Source organism: Mastomys coucha, unplaced genomic scaffold, assembly GCF_008632895.1.
Source record: "Mastomys coucha isolate ucsf_1 unplaced genomic scaffold, UCSF_Mcou_1 pScaffold18, whole genome shotgun sequence".
Lineage (NCBI taxonomy): Eukaryota > Metazoa > Chordata > Mammalia > Rodentia > Muridae > Mastomys > Mastomys coucha.
Genome location: NW_022196900.1, coordinates 56,743,572 through 56,756,716, shown reverse-complemented (window position 1 = coordinate 56,756,716; position 13,145 = coordinate 56,743,572). Strand labels below are relative to the sequence as shown.

Here is a 13,145-nt window from a genome sequence, read left to right as displayed (position 1 = left end):
ATAGGTAGGGAGAGAGTGGGCAGCCTTGTCTAGTCCCTGATTTTAGTGGGATTGCTTCAAGTTTCAAGAGAGGAATTCTTGAACACTGTCTACTAGTACAACTTGAAGTAAGTGTTTCAGGTCTCAATCCTGTGCACTGCAGTGGGGCATTTCTCATCTACTTGGAGTCTTTCCTATGGCTAAATCAATGACCCCAAAGAACATGCTTAATCGGAGGAGGTAATCTCAATTAATATCTGACTTGTGGGAAAGAATAAGAAATGATAAGTTGTGACCTGCAAAATGATATCCCTGACTTTTCTTCTTTAATTTTCACTTTCAGTTATTCATTTACATATTCAGTTTCTTCTGAGATTGGCCAGCACAATGCACAGCCTGATCATTGAGAGCATACAGAGATCAGCTACAGTCTCAGGAGCTGACACTCAGGTGTACGGAGCATCATCCACACAGACTTACCCCTCCTTGCCACTGGTGAAATGAGAGGCACTAATCTGTCACCAGCTGGGAGTTCAAAGAGGCAAGAAGGTGATTTTTTTTTTTTTACCCTTTTTTATTAATACTTAAGACTCCAAGTTTGGTGAGACTATTGAGGTAGATTTGGTGTGAAGATTTTCAGAAGTCAGAAACAGTGCAGAAGGTACAAAATGGAGGTGGGTGTTTTAAGTTCAGCATGAGACTTGGGGTTGTGATACCCATGACATACCTGAGGAAAAAAAAATCATTGAGCAGACATTTGAGTACAGAGATCTGGAGCTTAATAATAGCGGATGTAAAGAAAACTATCACATTATTGCAAATATATTATTGATGATGACATATAGTGACTGAGTGGCAAGCACAACACAAGCATCTGTCCTGTATCTCACCATCCAATACTCTCACCTCACCTCATCTCATCTCACCTTGCTTATATTTCTGTCTCTTCCACACTTCAGTTCCTTCATGGCCAGAGACCTGTCCTGTTCTAACGAGATACACAGTGAATATCTTCATGTGTCCCAAGGTGTGTGTACCCAGCAGGAGAGGTTAGACTTACTTAAGATCTGGTTGGTCTGATCATTTGGAAGAGTGTGCTTGGAACATGTCAACTTTCTGATGACTGTTCTTAGAGGTGCAGATGTGGCAAAGTACAACAGTGGAACTGCTAATAGAAGTTACTAGACCACACCCCTTCTCTGGTATATATTATGTTTTCAATAAATATAGGGTTTCTATAAGGTCTGTGGGCCCTTAGACAGGTGAGGTAATGTATCCCTCAAGTTTAATGCCTCTGTCTGTCGAAGACCTAATCCATTGCTACCTTATAACCAGCCCTTTAGGATATACATGTATTTACAATTCATCTTACACAAGTTTAAGTGTTTTTCCTTGGTTTGAGTAAGTAAATATTATTTCAACATTTTCATTACTCTTGGTATGAATTACCCATGCTTGTGATTTCAAATGTACATGACTTTAGAGATGTGTCTTTTGTTCTCTCGGCTCTTAATAGCATCTTGTTCCTCTTGGGATGGTTGTGAGGGTTCAGTGAAACACACAATGTGAAAGCATCATCATTAAAAGTTCCAGATGTCAACAACACATGAACATACTCCTCTGAGTTTAGGAAAAACTTTTTTTTTAATTAATTTTTTTTCACACAATATGTTTTGATCCTGTTTTTCCCCTCCCTCACCTCCTTCGGATCCTACCCACACAACTTACTGTTTTCTCTCTCTCTCTCTCTCTCTCTCTCTCTCTCTCTCTCTCTCTCTCTCTCTCTCTCTCTCTCTCTCTCTCTCTCTCTCTCTCTCTCTCTCTTTCTGCCTGTCTCCCTCTCTCTCTCTGTCTCCCTCTCTCTCTCTTTCTCTCTCTCTCTCTGTCTCTCTCTCTCTCTCCCTCTCTCTCTCTCTCTCTCTCTCTCTCTCTCTCTCTCTTTCTCTCTCTCTCTAGACGAACAAACAAAGAAGTCATGCAAAAATCCAGTAAGGTGAAAAGCATCAAAATAAACAAAAATGAAATAAAAAACCCCTTCCCTAAAACAGGTTTGTTTTATATTGGTCAACTGTTCCTGGGCATGCTGCCTGCCCTACAAAGATGGTTGATAAACTCAGTGGTGCTCTATTTTCAGTGTCAATTACAAGTAGCTTCTTAGTTAGGGGTGGGGCTTTATATCCACTCCCCTTTGCAATGCTCAGTTTGGACTGGCTTGAACTTGTGCAGGTCTTATATGTGTTGCTACAATGTTTTTGTGTTTATATGTACAGCAGTCCTGTTGCAAATCAGTCTTGTGTCTGGAAAAGACTGTTATCATGGAGTTCCTTATCACCTCTGGCTACTACAGTCTTTCTGCTTCCTTTTTCATTTAGATACATCCTTGAAAGGCCATGTTTAATGGAGATATCCCACTATGAAGTGCTCCAAAGTCTCCCATTATTTGTATTTGTGGGTATCTGTTTAATTCCCACCTACTGCAAGAAGAGTCTTCTCTAATGAAGGCTGAGTGAGATACAGATCTATAGATAAAGTATTAAGAGTCATTGATATGTTCTTTTAGTAGAATAATAGTAGGTTTTCTTATAAGTCCATGGCTTAGCTAGACTCAGATGCTTGGCTAGCTTAGCAGTGTGTGTTTCATTTCATGCAGTGGATCTGAGAAAGTTTGGAGGAAGCAGATAAAGAGTGAATGTTGACCATGTGAGACATTTTATAAACCAATTTAAACTGAAGACTAAGATTTCTTGGACATGGTTAGAAACACAAGTCTTATTATTAACATGACACACCTGTTCCTAGAACAATTTAGTAACTATATACATAATACTGTAATTCCCTCTCAGAAGTTGATTAAAATATTTCTCCTGGATAGATATTCTTTATTCTGTGAAAGAACTTCTGGGAAATGCTCTCTTTCATTCCATCCCATTCTGTTCCATTCCATATTGAGTGATGTATTGACACACCATAGTAACTGTGTTAGTATTGACAGACCTCACCCAACTTGTGCTTAGAGTTTTATTGCTACAGATGAGGAACTTAGAAATGAGTGGGTTAGGAAACTCAGGGATGCACTGGCAGAATGCATGGCAGGAGGATGACAACCATCCAGTTTTAACCACCAAACAGTTGCTCTGTCGGCACTTACACATAGCTTCCTTATTTATTTTAGCTGGAAATATGAGGTTTATGGGGTTGGCCAGTATGAGCTTCAATTCAACTTTATCACAAGTTATGTATCTTGGGTAGCAAGTTAACTTTGTTTCAATTTAATATATAAAGTAATATTGTTAATACTACTAAGGAAACTCAATGCGTTAAAAATATTAGCTATTGATACATATTGCTCCCTCCATCTAGATTTCCTTTATTTCTATCTGCCTTATTTTTTTTCATTCATTTGTGGTACTGAAAACACTTGGACAATTTCAAGTTAGATTTCATATTACCCAGAGTCAGCCTAACTGAGACCTCAAGAAGTCCTGTGGTCATTCCCTTCTCTATATGAAACTACTACTAAAGATTTTCCATGGCTGCTCCTAGGTGATTAGAAGATATTGTTTAAATAGCTATCCACCATTGTCTAGTAATCAGTAGATTGTATCATTTTTTTCAATTAAAATGCAAAGAACAGTAATAATTAGCAGAAAATAAAATAGTTCAAAGACTGAGAAGCAGAATGTGTAAATAGACAAATATCATATGACAATGATGCTCAGGCCTATGAGCCACAAGGAAAGTAGAATCTAACCTACAGCTCTAGGGTAATTGGCTAAGCACTTGATCACTAACTGACAATCCCCTCACTTGTTGGCCCCATTTCCAATCCAAGAACAATAAGTGAAAGTTAAAAATGCTTTACAAACCAGTGACATCCAATGCCTTCTTAGAGAGCCTGTCTTAGGCTTCTCCATCTGACAAGCTGTACACACTTGAAGCCTTGCATATTTTTACTGAAAAGATATCCCCTTTCACTGTCCACCTCTGTGTCTCTGTCAAGTGAAGGTGTCAGCTGATTAACTCTTGCTAACATAACATGAATAAGCAACAGTTGCTTGTACGATCAAGATGGTCTTCACTTACTTCTGTAGTTTTTCTGTAGGTTGTATCAACATGGGTTACACTGAACATCACTTTGGATTACAATCTTTGATCAGATGCTGGGTATACAGAAGCTTTTATGCCTGGTTCTTCCAATTTGTCTGCTAAACATCTACAATGTTACCTATATTCTGGCTCTGAAATCTTTCCTCTAATGCCTTATCTTGGTTATATTTCTCAGGTTAGTTGTTTTCACGATAGAATAAGGTTATCACAATTAATTAGTCCTCTTCTCTTCTCTTCTCTTCTCTTCTCTTCTCTTCTCTTCTCTTCTCTTCTCTTCTCTCATCTGCACACTTCTCTCCTCCCCCTCCTCTCAGCCCTCTCTCTCTCCTCCCCTCTCTCTTCACTTTCCCTCCATTTTCCTCTCCTCCCCTCCCCTCTCCTCCTCTCCTATCCCCTCCCCTTCCCTCCCCTCCCCTCCTCTCCTCTCCTCTCCTCTCCTCTCCTCTCCTCTCCTCTCCTCTCCTCTCCTCTCCTTTCCTCTCCTCTCCTCTCCTCTCCTTTCCTCTCTGTCCTGTCCTCTTGTCTCAGCTTACCACCTGACGGCTGCACAGGTTCTATAGGCTTGTTTTGTGAACCAGCCTTACAGGCTGATGGATTTGTGCTTCTTAACAGTTCCGAATCCATACAGATAAACTTAGTTCTAGGTGATCAATAAAGCTAGATAAGCTTTCCTCTCTATTTAAATTTCTTCTAGTTTAAGATCTTGGCTTATGTCAAAAGATAAAGTTTCTTCTAGTTGTATACCTGCAAAGCAAGGGTTCTTATTTAGAGGCAAGTAAGTATCAGGTTGGGGTTCTGAGATCTACCAAGTCCAAAAGCATCATTTTTGACCAACTATCAACAGACTACAGGTTGTTTAAGTGTTGGAATTTTCTATTACTGAGAAAAAAAAGCTCTATACTCTATCTGTATTCTCACTGTTCTTCTAATATATTATTTACATTTCTCCTAACATGCTTAATTCTCTAAGTAGTACAATTTTATTATAGAAGATTTGGATTGTTGTCAAACATAAAACATGATGGCAGGTCAGAAAAAATTCACTTGAAGTATGCTTATATGAAATTAAAAGGAATTGAGCTTTCTTAGGTTTAGTGGATGCAATTTGTTTCTGGTGGTATGGGTCAAAAACCAAGGTAATTGTGCCTGATAGCAGATGAAAAGTGTTTTCTTCGATTGTTATAAATATTTTACAGGAGTCATTATTTTGAACATTTTGTAAGATTCTATGTAAACCTCAAAAATGGCTCTGCTTCTATCATCTGAGTATTCTGGAAAGGTTAAAGAAACCAATGACATCCTTAATTTAATTTTAGGATAATTTCAAATATCCTAGTAGTCCTTGGATTCCCTTAGCCAAAGGTGCTTCTGTTAGACTTTGTGGTCAAATGATCTATTCCCTTGAAAAAATTCATTTATCTCATTATGAATTGGTAACTAGAAAATCCCATGTATTAATGAATTTTATTTCTAATAATTAACTATCCTTTTGCACGAAGACATGACTTATCCATGCAAGGAATATACATAATATTTTATTTTATTATGTTTTATTTTATTTTATTAATTCACTTTACATCCTAATCTCTGCTCCCATTCCTGTTCACTCCTTCCACAATCCCTCCCCACTTCTCCTCTGAGAGTGTGGAGGATCCCCATGTGTATCCCTCAAACCTGGCACATTAAATCTCTGCAGAGCTAGGTGCATCCTCTCCAACTGAGGCAAGACAAGGCAGTCCAGCTAAGAGAATTTATCCTACAGACAGGCAACAACTTTTGGGATAGCCCCACTCGAGTTTTTCAAGATCCACATAAAAACTGAGCTGGACATATGCTACCTATGTGCAGGGAGGCCTAGGTAAGCCCGTGTATGTTTATTTGGTTGGTGGGTCAGTCTCTGAGAACCGAAGGGTCCAAATTAGTTGACTCTGTCAGTCCTCCTGTAGAGTTCCTATCCCCTCTGGGGTCCACAATCCTTTCTCCTTTTCTTCCTGAAGAGTCCCCAAGCTCCATCCACTGTTTGGCTGTGAGTCCTTGCATCTGTCTGAGACAGCTGTTGGGTGGAGACTCTCAGAGGACAGCCTTGGCTACTGTCTTCAAGCATGACAGGGTATCATTAATAGTGTCAGGTGTTGCGGGAATTAATAAAAATTGAATCCACCCTGCAAACTTCCTTTCCTGCCTTGCCATGTTCTTGAACTGGTACCGTCTGGCATCACCATGTTCTGTCCGGCTCTTGTTATTTTCTCCCAGCTATTTTCAACATCTTGCTCACATGCAACGCCTTACACACCCCCACAATCATTCATCTAGCTAGCGCCTACTACCCGGTAGGTAATGCGTGACTCTTAAGGCTTTAATATCCAATCAGGTTTATATAATAATAAGACCACAATTTATAAGATGCCAATACAATAATTTCAGAACCAAATAATAAAGACAATATTTTGATCCAATCAATTTACCATTGTAAAAACCTTAGCCTGGTTATAGCCACGCAGGCTCTGACTCCATGATGATAATCCCTCCCCTGCTCCTCACCTTTCTCCTCTTTCAACTCTAGCTCCACCTCTCTATTCCTGTCCAATCACAGGCCTGTCCCTGCCTTAATGTGATTGGACAGAGAAAATGCTGCAACAGTCAGGGATTAATGCTTTCCCATGGGATGAGTCCCTAGTTGAGCCAGTTACTGCTTGGCCATTTTCTCAGTCTCTGCTCCATCCCCCACCCTAGCATTTCTTATAGACAGGATATATTTTGGGTCGAAAGTTTTGTGGATAAGTTGGTGTACATGTCTCTCCACCGAGGTTCCTGCCTAGCTAGAGGGCTTTGACCTCTTCAGGTTCCATATCTCCAATGCTGTGAGTTGCAGCTAAGGTCACCTCCATTGATTCTTGGGTGCCTCCCCCATCCAAGATCTTTGGCATGTCCTCGAGATGCCTCCTCCTCCCCACCACCCCCACTAGTTGCAGAATTTCATTCATTCTCATGGCCATATTCCCATCTCTTCTTTCCCTCTGAACAGCCCCAGAGCCATTTCTCTCCCTATCCCCTCTCCCACCCAGTTCTCTCCCAACCATCTGCCTTTTACAACTATTTTATTTCCTCCTCTAAGTGAGATTTACTTGCTTGAGTTTTACTTATTTACCTTCACTGGGTAGTGTGAGTATCCTGTGTTTTGTGGCCAATATCAACTTATAAGTGAGTACATACCATGCATGTCCTTTTGGGTCTAAGTTACCTCACTCAGGATGATATTCTCAAGTTCCATACATTTGCCTGGAAAATTCAAGATGTCTTTGTTTTTAATAGCTGAATAATATTCCATTGTGTAGATGTAACAGATTTTCTTTATCCATTCTTCAGTTGAGGGATATCTAGGTTGTTTTCAGTTTTTATCTATTATGGATAAACAAAGCTGCTGCTATGAGCATAGTGGAGCAAGTGTTCCTGTGGTATAGTGGGGCATCTTTTGGCTATATGCCTCAGAGTGGTACAGCTGGACCTTGAATTAGGAGCATCCCCAGTTTTCTGAGAAACTGACAAATTGATTTCCAAAGTGGGAACACACATATTATCACTGGTTTACATTTACCTTCCTACAACATTTGTGCCAAACAATCTCTTCATGATTCACAGTCAGAGGATTTTATTTAGAAGGTACTTTAGCAAAAGAAAATAAAGCACAGAACCAGTACTGAAGTACTAGGATATCAACTCATGGTTCCTGTTTCCAACTCCACAATCTGGTAACACTTGATTATTTAATATTCTTTCTTTAAAAACCAAACCAAATGAAACTAAAAAAACCAAGACCTATGGAGACCAACTTTTGTTGGATAGGGACTTCTGAGCATTATGCCTACCCTGGAGTGTGGTTGATATATTTGGTGTCACTACATTGAAGAAAACTTATTTTCCCTCTTTGAGTAGTAGCACTTGCAAATGTCTTTTTGATTATAAGTAGGACTTCATGTCCATTTCCCTTCTTTCGTCATTTTGTCTGGCTGGAGCTCCTGCAGGTCTTGTGCATGCTGTCACAGTCTCTGGGAGTTTATGTGTTCACCTGCCCTGCTGTGTCTGAAAAATGCTCTTTCTTTCTTGAACTCACCCTCTATGCCTGGCTCTTCTACCCCTCTATCACATAGAGAAATGTGACACAGGTATCCCGGTTAGGGCCAATTATTCCAAGTTCTCTCATTCTCTGCCTGTTGGTCAGTTATGCTAATAACCATGTCCTGCAAGAAGAAGCTTCTCTGGTGAAGGTTGAGCAATGCATTGATCTATGGTTTTAACAATGTCACTAGGCATTGTTTTATTGTTATATTCACTTAGCAAAAATAACAGTAGTAGGTTTTCCCCTAGGGCTCATGACCTTTCTAGCCTTATGTTAGTATGTAGAATATACAAAGAAACTGAACACAGGAAAAAAATCCAATTAAAAATGACAGATAGAACTCAATAGTTCTCAAAAGATGAAACACAAATGACTGCAAAACTCTTAAAAATCCTTACTCACTAGGAAGATACAAATTAAAACTGATTTGAGATTTCATCTCACTCTAGTCAGAATAGCTAAGATGAATAAAGCAAATGAAAATAAAAGCTGAGAATGTATTCAATGAGGAACATTTATTCATTGCTGGTGTGAGTGCGAGCCAGTATAGATCTATGGAAATCAGTGTGATGTTTCCTCAAAAAACTGAAAGCAGATCTGTAGTCATACAGTTTTTGCAACTTACTTTTAATAAGGGTTCAACCCCTCCTCTAGCCCAATACATCCAGAGGTAGTGGAAAAGAAAGTTATTAGGATATGGGAGAGGTGGACCTGTTCAGCAGTAGTTGTTTGGCGGCGAGCTTGATTTTCTTGGGCAGCAGTTTAGTCCCGTAGCAAACACCAAACAGGACTCAGCAGCAGCAGACCAGTCCGGTCAGCAGGCAGACACCAGGCATGAATCAGCAGCTGTAGTTCAATACTGAAGAAACCGCAAGGCTAATCAACCAGCTTGAAGCAAGGCTGAGGGACCTCCTCATGGTTGTTGGGTGAGTTTCCATTATCATGAGTGGAGCTCAACAATGCTATGTAAGGTGAACCAATACATGCAGGGAAGAATAGGTAGGTGAACCAAACCAAACCAATGTTAAGCGTTCATCTCCTACTGTCTGTGGGGTCATATGGATACTCTTTCATCATGGGTTCTTTCCTGTGTTTTTTATATCAAAACATCTTTTCACCTGTGTCTGCTCCAGCAAAACATCCTTTTACCTGTGTGCCACAGCCAAACATCATTTGGCATAATTGGCTTTCCAAAGAAACTAAAAGTTTCCACTTCACAGTCAATCACAAGATAAAGCTATATGACTTCTGAGCCTATATTCAAAGGACTCTACATCTTAACTACAAAGATACTTGCTTATCTGTGTTCATTGTTGTTCTGTTCATAGTAGCTCAAAATTGTCAATAGCCTTGATATCCATCAATTGATGAATGGATAATAAAATGTAGTTAGTATATTTTCACAGTGGAATAGTATTCAGCTGCTAAAAAGAAGTGAAATTATCAAATTTGTAGGTAATTTGGTGGAGTTAGAAATAATCATTCTGAGTAAGGTAACCCAGATCCAGAAAGACAAATATTACATTCTCTCTCTCTCTCTCTCTCTCTCTCTCTCTCTCTCTCTCTCTCTCTCTCTCTCTCTCTTTTTGCTTTTTGCTTTTAGATATATGTTATTTAGAATATTCATAGAAGTTAGGTAGCTGGTAAGGGATTGATTAGAAGAGGTATTCTTTCAAAGAAGGGAAATGGAACATAGCCCTCTAAAGGGATAAAGGGAAAATTTGAAGAGTTTGCAACTTGAATGGAATACTGTATTGCTGAAGATACCACATACATTTTTTTTTATGTCATTGAACATGGAGTAAACTAGCTTGCACTCAACTATAAATGTTGCCTCCTCCTGGATAGCATAGTGATGGAAAGTGCTGTACATTCTACTGGTGGGAATCAGTCTTACTCAGCTACAAATGCTGGGACCTACAGTAATGACTTGCCTGAAGATATGCCCACTGGTACAATAATTGGCATGGCTATTATGGGAACATGCTACCACTGCTTGATTGGATTTAAGGTCTGCTCCATGAGATAGGAACTCTACCTGATACTGTCAATAACTACTCATTGTTTTTTCACATGAACAATTATAGCAATGTTATCAGTTGGAAGACACATACAAACAGAAAGGAAGGACTATGAGATATTCACCACTAACAGAAATTATTGACAATACAATTTTTACTCTAGACAGAATATATATCAGCTTCAATTTAGCAGTAACACAGATAATTACAATGCGCTATATTCCTCTTTATTGAGTTACCATTAATTTGTTATGATTGCTAAAGATAGTACTCTTTATCTGCTTAGGTAAAGGAGACAAAGTTTAGAGTACTACACTTTGCCTCAAAGAAGAATGGATTCTGCTTTTTGTGGAGCTTCGTGGTATCTGAGCTTTGTACTTTTGCTTCAACTGAGTCGTTGAGGTTCTGCGTCCAATCAGATTAAAAGAAATTTACATGCCTTGTCATAGCAGCTGTAAAATTGGTTCATTATTTTCTATCCAGAGTTTTAAATGCTTCATTTTGTTGCTGCTTTTGGAGACTTGTTGCACAGTATAGCTCAGGCTAGCCTTCAATTCATCATCTTATAGGTATGTAAGACAATGGCATTTTAATATCTAGAATATGACTTTCCTTGAGGGTGATATGTTAAGATTAAGGTAAGATTATTCTCAGCTAGCAAGTAGGTCCTTGGCATCCAAACACAGAAAATAATTTCTCTTCAAAAAGTGTGAAGGACTAATATAAAGCCTGATATGAGAAGTTAGTGGGCTGCAATTCATACATGTAAGATATGCTCTGATCTGGACCTCACAGTGTCAGCTATAGAGGAAGGACTTCCTTGGTGTTTGCACACAGAGCAGGCCATGTTGGACTCTCTATAAGTGGGTAAAACTGAAGAGTATTTCCCGTGAAATTCTCTAGAACTAGCTCCTGTGTCGAGTAAGTATGTGATTATATTTTTGCCTGCCACCTAAAAATTTACTTCTTATATCTTATTTATGTATATTTTTCATTAAAAGTCATTAGACTGAAATTAGAAACACTGACAAATAGTATGTACCTTGTCCTTGTCAAGGATCTCACTTTAAAAAAATGTTAGCATTGAAGTCATTTGGGAAAGCAAGCTTGCAATTCATAGTTGGCTGTGTGCCTGATAATAAGCACTGAGATTCTAATCAGGTTTTTCTCTGGGCTGATACTAATATTGCATCATGGTCTCACTACTGCCCAGTAGATGACATTCTTTATTTTGTATTTTGCTAAGTATCCTCTGGGCCTTAGGCAAATTATTTGACTATATTGATTTTTACATTTTGAGAACTGTGAATATAGAGGTTGGGTTTGATTATAGCTTAGAACAAAGGTCACCCAAGTTTCTGTATAAAGTATTGGAAAGTAAACATTATAGGCTTCCAGCCTGTGTTATGTCTGCAGCAACTAAAGAAATCATAGATAAGAGTAGGCAAATAGTTATGTCGGTTTTTCAGTAAAACTTATAGCAACTAGGTGGCTGCTCACTTGAATTTTTGGCCATGCAGATACCTCGAATGTTCTTTTCTGTAAGAATGAGGACCTCATACTTCAATGTGCTGGTGAGATGGCGAAGATGCTATAGTAAGTCTGTACTATGAACACCTCTTGAATCTTTTGTATTTATATCATGTAGTGCTCACTAACTAATGCAGATACTGGTATAAATAGGAAGTCAGAATTTCGGATACTTGAAATCAACTGCCTGAATTCATATGAAGTCTAATGTTTATTTTTAACCAATCACAGAAAACTTCTACTATTTGCTGCCAATAGGCTTTCTCAAACTCTATGCCACATTGACTTTTCACTGTCAATGCTGTTGTATCACTAACAGTAGCTGCTAAGATTTTTTTGATGTGGATACATTTAATACTCCCCAACACGCACACATGCACATACCTACATGAGAATCTCCTGAATCATATAGTGTATTTCCCTCATTTCACAGATTAAAAATAGAATAAAGATAGATCAGAAAATAGAAATTGGCAAGGAAGTTCAGGATGTGACCATTTTCTAAAGATCTAATTCCCTAACTGGGACTCTATTTCCTTGTCAAAGTTTACTTAGGTAACACAGGAGAACATTTTCCTCTCCTTGGACTGTTCTTGGGCTAGTTGCCCAGTTAATTCTAACCAGCAGAAATAGCAAAGAGCAGATTAACTGTTTTGGAGGGACTATTGAGTTTAATGTGACTGAATCCTGTTAAAGCAATATGGATTGGTGTCAAGAAAAGACACTAAAACTCTTGTCCTTTATCAACAACTTGGCTTTCATGCTAAAAGCCACTTGAATTTCTCTTTGAAGAGGCTACAAGGTGGAAAATGGCTTCTCTGAACATCCAACTTAAATTTCCTAAATTTCTGGGCAGGATAAGCCACCATTATTGTCTGTCCATTCCCGAAACATCAATGCTGATGGGGATCAATGTCAGAAAAAATGTTCACTGAGTGCTTTAGCTTTTGTCTTTTGGAGAAGGACATCAGATAGTTCCCTGCTCTTATGTGACCAGGAACAACTGTAGGTAGAGAAATATACCCATTTTACTCTCTCCCCACACTGTCATCTGTGGTCTGGGCTTCATAAGCTTTTTGTCTGGAAGTCCTATGAAGGATCTCCATCTGATCAAGCAGGGAAGGAATGTGAGGATGCCAGGCGGTGAATAGAGTCTTCACACCACTTCAGAAAAGGGGTGGGGAAGTGTTGCCTGAGCTCCCTACCCTGCTCAACTGTTGTCCAGCTCTACTGCAAGAATCATCAGAACAACCATCTAAGAGTTAGGTGCTAGCTCTGTTTTTGACAGGAGGTACATGGGTATAGAGATGAAGTGTCTCAGTCAATGTAACGGGGCACTTGGAAGCCAAGTGGCCTCCAAGTCCAAGTCAGAATCTATACCAAGGTGCTTT

The 13,145-nt window shown here is 39.1% G+C and overlaps 1 long non-coding RNA gene across 2 annotated transcripts in view; it reads left to right on the top strand.

Annotated features, from left to right (window-relative positions):
- LOC116096259 overlaps positions 1-13,145 on the top strand; it is a 163,373-nt gene that overhangs the window by 65,964 nt on the left and 84,264 nt on the right. The window contains exon 3 of one of the 2 annotated variants that reach the window (XR_004120922.1): positions 323-522. The exons of the other annotated variant lie outside the window; for it this stretch is intronic. This is a non-coding gene — a long non-coding RNA (uncharacterized LOC116096259). Of the gene's footprint in view, positions 1-322; positions 523-13,145 lie in introns of those variants that run through there. 2 annotated transcript variants of the gene reach the window in all.